Genomic DNA, 6,012 nt, shown 5'->3' with positions numbered 1-6,012 from the left:
AGTTATGTACATGCTCCAGCAATTTGGCAGATCTTGATTAAAACAAAACACAAAATTGTAGATGGGATTATAGTGAAAGAACTTTTTGTTTTACATATTAAACAAAGCTGAGATCTCAAAGTTTGTGAATTTGATAGAACACAAAATGCTTGACTCGATCAGAAACAAAGAAGGAATAGAGAACCTAGATGACTAGACAGAACATTCCTAAGTGCTATTATACATGAACATTCCTAAGTGTCCAACGAGTTTGTTGGTTTATCATAATATTTCTCAAGTACGTGCCAAGATTCAAACAAACATTTATATTTAAAAATAGCAATTTTCAGTATTAGATTGTCATGATGGGTATCTAACTCAAAATATTTTCCATGTTACCATGAATTAGTTATTTCTTTTCGCATTGTCTAAACCGACATTTTTAAAAATGTGCATATAGAAAGCACTATTGAAGAAAAAATCCAGCTTTACCAAAAAAAAAGAAATTTGCTAATTTGGAACAACTTATCTTAGCTATTGTCCAATCCGATCAACCCATGATGTATTAATTATAGTTTTGTTCCATTATTTTTAATAAAAATTGATCTGATCCATCGAAAAAAAATTATATAATAACAACAAAAAATATTTTATATATATAAATAAAATGATCACATATATAAAAAAAAACTATCGATAATATATATATAAATAAACTCACCCTGCGCAAGGCGCAGATCTTATCCTAGTTCTCCCTTAAAATATCTACACAGTCATAATAAAATAAAACTTATCCCCATTCAATTTGGGGAAATTGCCACAAATACCACATTCATAATACTACTTTTCATGTTTATACTTACTTCTACCCTCACTTTTAATTAAGGGTAAAAGACATTTATACCCATAGGATTAATTAATATAGACTTAGGGTTTAGAGTTGAAAGGTGAGGTAGGATTTTTGGAATGTGAAATTTAGGATTCTAATAAATATATAAATACTTAAAAAATAAAAATAAAATAAAAAATAGTTTCAAACATAATTTTTGATTTTCAAAAAGAAATTTTGAAAGAAAAAAAAATAAAAAGAAATTCAAAAGAAATTATTATAATAATTTTAAATAAAACTATTTTATTAGTATATATATTATTACATTTTCTGAATTTTTTTTGCTAATTTTGTATTCTCTAAAAAATTGTGAATAATGAAAGATACTGTCATTTTAATTCAAACCAAAAATATTTATTAAAAAAAATAATATTATCTCAAAAATTTTATTATTATTTGTTTGTCTATAATATCATTTTCAATCTATAATGATTTTAAATGCTTTATAAAATTAATATAAATTTATATAAAATAGCTTTTATTATAAATTCCTGCCCGTAGGGCGGACCAACTCTAATATATATATATATATATATATATTACACTCTATTCAATAATAATTAGTTTTAAAATATCAACAGATAATACTACATTGATTTAGCTACAGAAAAATCTCTACAGAAAAATCTATAACAATAAATATTATCTAGTAAAATAGAGTCATCATTTATTATAAGAAATTTTTTATGTGGACCATCTCTTAATAATTTAAATAATGTATGTTTGTATTTACCTAATAATATCCTAACAATAAATTTTTAATTCGCACAAATCTAATACCCTTATTTATTCTCAGAAATTGTATCAACTGATTTTTAGTTCATTTCATGTATTTCAGTCACTATATTACATTGGTCTTTTATTTTAAAATGTATCACTATAATCAGTTCGTGTGAATTCATTTCTAAGAAGATAAATTAACCAAAATCAATTAATATCAAGTAGTTAACAATCATCCAACTTATAATTTTGTATAGTTTAATTATTTAAAGAACCCAACCATGTATTCAAATAGTTTTGCCAGAAGGTTTGGAGGCAAACAGCAACTAATTCCCTAATATGAATATAACTGTTGAATAGTCTGTTTATCAAGGGTTTTTAATGAGCTTAAACCATTATTTCCGAATGGTCAAATAGAAGCAAGAATATTTCTAACTATAGTCGATATATAAATATATAACTTATATGTTGAAAAAATTTCCTTTATTATTCATAACTAAGCTTCAAAATATTAATCTATCTCAGTCCAAATGCGAATACACATAGTAATATCACGTTCTGCAAAATTTTGTTTAAAAAGTATATATGACACTAGAATTATTTGAGCTAAAATGCATGTTACCTAGTAAAAAACGTATAGATGTGGGTGTTCTCTTTTAAGTTTATGAGTTTGCAGTATAGCCATTTAACAAAAAAAAAAAAGAGTTTGCAGTAAAACCCATAAGTGTCCATCGATAATGCATTTATGGGTTTGTATCAGTTGATTGACAAAAAAACTTTTGGATTTACATCGATACTAAATCATAAAAAGAGAAAATGTGGGCTAATTTTCATGCAGTTTAAGAAGCTTGATTTTCTCCGAACGTTACATAGAGAAAAAAACTATTAAAATGATACACTAATATCACTATTAATACGAATAATTGACCAATTAATTTCGATTTAAGTGTCATGATTTCTCATAAGTGATTTCTCGTGATTATCAGATTTAGCGTATTATTTATAAGCCCCCAAGTTAAAAAGCATTGTAAATTGAAATTTGTAACGTGTTCCTTCCCATTCAGTTTCCAATGCATACCATTCCTTTTTTTATTCCAGCGTATTACCATTCACTTTTTCATTATAGTCATATGGGTTTTCTTGTTGATTTATTTATTTTTTACGATATTATAATAGAACTTGTTAATTTCCATCCATAGCATTTATAGAGCACTCTGATGAGTGAACTAAATTTCACAACTGAGAAGTTGATGGTTGGATGTTGATATCGTTACATGATTTTCTTGGAACATAAAAACATAAACATGACCAAGTCAAATGATATGATGAACTTTTTTGTAACAATTTATGCTGTGTATCTTAAATTCTTAACAAATCACTGTTGATATATTCTTAGCATATTTCATATCAAATATTAAAATGATAAAAAAAAATTAATATATAGGGCAATTCTCTCGAATATCCATTTTTAAGTTTTTGTCACAAAAATAGCACTCAAGAAAGAAAATGACAAAAACAGCCTGTTTTTATTTTGAAAATTTTAATTTTAATTTTTTATTTTTAAAATTTGAAACTCTATCACCAAGACACCATCCCTTAACTCTAAACCCTAAATCTAGATTAGTTAACCTTAAGGTAAAAAATACATTTTTACTCTTTAATAAAATTTATTTTAGTCATTTTCCTTATTGAGAGCTATTTTGTGACAAAATTTTAAAAAGCTATCCTATGAAATTTTTCTAATATATATCTCAAGTTTTGAGAGCCTTGTCTAGTATTTGAGAAATTACTGCATATAATTTTTAGAATTTGAAATGATTTTTGGATATCTGCTAATTATTTTATTTTTTGAATAATTTGAGGTATAGTTATACTTCCGTTTCGAAAAAATGTTATTTTGACATTTTTCAAATAGATTAAAAAATAATTGAAATGCATTTTTTTATTAACCACGCCTGTTCAACCAATAGTATTTGAGATAAATAAAATTATTTATAAAACTAATGTATTTTAAATTAATTTTAAGCTGAAAGTTGCATTGAAATTTTAAAATGACATTTTTTGTAACAAAAAAGTGAAAATAACACTTTTTCAAAAATAGAGGGAGTATATATATTAATATTTAGGTTTTAATTTTTAATACTTTAAGATACTTTAGATGTAGATTAAGATTAAGATTACTTTTAATTTTTAATTTTTTTTGTTGGTATGACTGGTCAAATAATATGTGAAATCTGAAAATGTTCAACAATAACTTTTTGAGGTTCGATTCTCCTTGAAACAAAGTCATAGTTATATGAAAATTCTAGACTGAAAACTTGGATAGAAATTTGTTTTTTTTTTCAAATATGATCTAAAATTTCAAGTCAAACACAAAAATAATCAATGTTTTTTTTTTAACTTTCTTTTTCCCTATTCATCATAGAAATTTGAGTTATTCACGAAAATCCCATTACATTTTTTTTTTTTGAAAATGATTATTTTACCTTATCATCTTTATCTTCACCAAGTATTTACAATATTGTCATTGCCATCAATACACTAACCACCATGAACAACCAATTTGAAGCTCTTAATGCACCAAAGTTTCGATTTTTACACTTCGTATCTCATTAATTATGCACACAAATAACATCTCTTTCACTCTCTCTTCAAATTCATCCAAAAAAATTAAGATTTTGATTCCAATCTTTGTAAGGTTCATAGAGACATTGAAGCTCATGATTCGTAGTCATTAACGACTTGGTAGATTTTGTAGTGAAGTTCTGGGTGCTTGGTGAAGCAAAGCAAGTAATCTCACAGGCTCAAATTTTGAAATCATTTTTTTTCTCAGATCTGTTCGCGAAAACTTTCAAAAGACTTTCGGGAAGACATTCAGAAGACTTCACTAGATGTGTTCTCCATCAAGAAGACTTCCCTAGAAGTCTTCTAACTTTCCTTTATTAAAAAAAAAAACGAAAATCCCAGAGAAGACTTCTCGAGAATTCTTTTCGGATAAACATGTTAGTTTTGCAATTGACCGAAGTTTGTCAGAAATTTGACTTTTTATAGAAGACTTCTCTTGAAATCTTCTCGGAAAAAACTTCAATAGAAGTCTTCTGAGAGTTTTCTTCTCACTGTCGAAAGAAGTCTGTGTAGGTTACTTTTGCAATTGAAAAATAATAGTGAAAAGTCAAATATAGTCAAATTTTATCCTGGGTTGGTCAAACCTTTCGTTATAAGAGAAGACTTCTATAGAAGTCTTCCGTCGGAAGACTTCTATTGAAGTCTTCTCTTGAAAAGTCAAATACAGTCAATTTCAAAAGTATTTCGGGTAGACTACTTGCGACATTGAGAAGATGTGGCAACCGAAATTCACACCGTCGAGTTTTGTTAATCGGAGGAAAGCCAAGTTAACCTAGCCTTCCCTGAAGGTCTCGGTTATCTGTTGGGCCACACACGACACGATCAATATGAAAGAATAAAATGAAAATAAGCAGAAAAAGAGAATAAGAGGATCATATTTCCGAATTCGCGTTTGAGCGTGAACAACAAGTAAAGACCTAGGCTACAAGAGCTGTCGGTACGTTCGCTAGTCTAGCGACCTAAATCTAAACTAGTTGAGTCGCAGCTCGATTAGTAAAAATGGAAAAAGATGCCTAAATTGCTCTAAGTGCTAAGTTGCTCTGATGTGCTCTGATCTCTGATCTCTCTCTTCATCCTAGGTCCTCCTTATATACTCCTCCTTAGATCGGTTTACCTCTTCTTGGGCCGGATTTGTCGTGAAGCGGGCTTTTCTATATTTCCTTCTTCTTTGTGATTATCTTCGGAAATTTGACATTTATCTCTTCACGCGGATGAGATAAACCGTCATACCAGTCTTTGGGCTCAAGTCTTTTGGGACCATAGATGGGCCGTTGTCCGCAATTCGGACCCTCTTTGGACCGTATCGAGACTTAAGCGTTTCTATGATTTTACTCGCGAAGTAGCCGTTGGTATAAGCATGGTTCTTCCAACGGAACCCTGTTTCTTCGCATAGCCGAGGCAGTTGGTGTTAAGTTAACCGTAACCTGCTCTACTACGAAGAATAGGAAACCGTTCGAGAGACATAACCTTCCCAACTTCCCGAAGACTTTTGACGATGTTTTTTAGACGGAACATTGGTGTCGTATCCACGGACCCGAAGACCGAGTTATGGAAACTTCGGACGAAGATGCATGGTTATGGGATGTGACCGGGTTCGGAATGGTCCACGGAGAAGCAGCCGACCGGCAACACGGATCAGCTCACCGTGCGAGCTGGCTCATGTCATGGCCGAGATTGCCGGCGAGTCGACCGGCAACACGGTCATGCTCGCCGGGCGAGCTGGCTCGTGTCGTGGCCGAGCTCGCCGGCGAGTCGACCGGCAACACGGTCGTGCTCGCCGGGCGAGCTGGCTCGTGTCG

Source organism: Brassica oleracea, chromosome C5, assembly GCF_000695525.1.
Source record: "Brassica oleracea var. oleracea cultivar TO1000 chromosome C5, BOL, whole genome shotgun sequence".
In the NCBI taxonomy this organism is placed as follows: domain Eukaryota; kingdom Viridiplantae; phylum Streptophyta; class Magnoliopsida; order Brassicales; family Brassicaceae; genus Brassica; species Brassica oleracea.
This window is presented reverse-complemented; position numbering follows the sequence as displayed.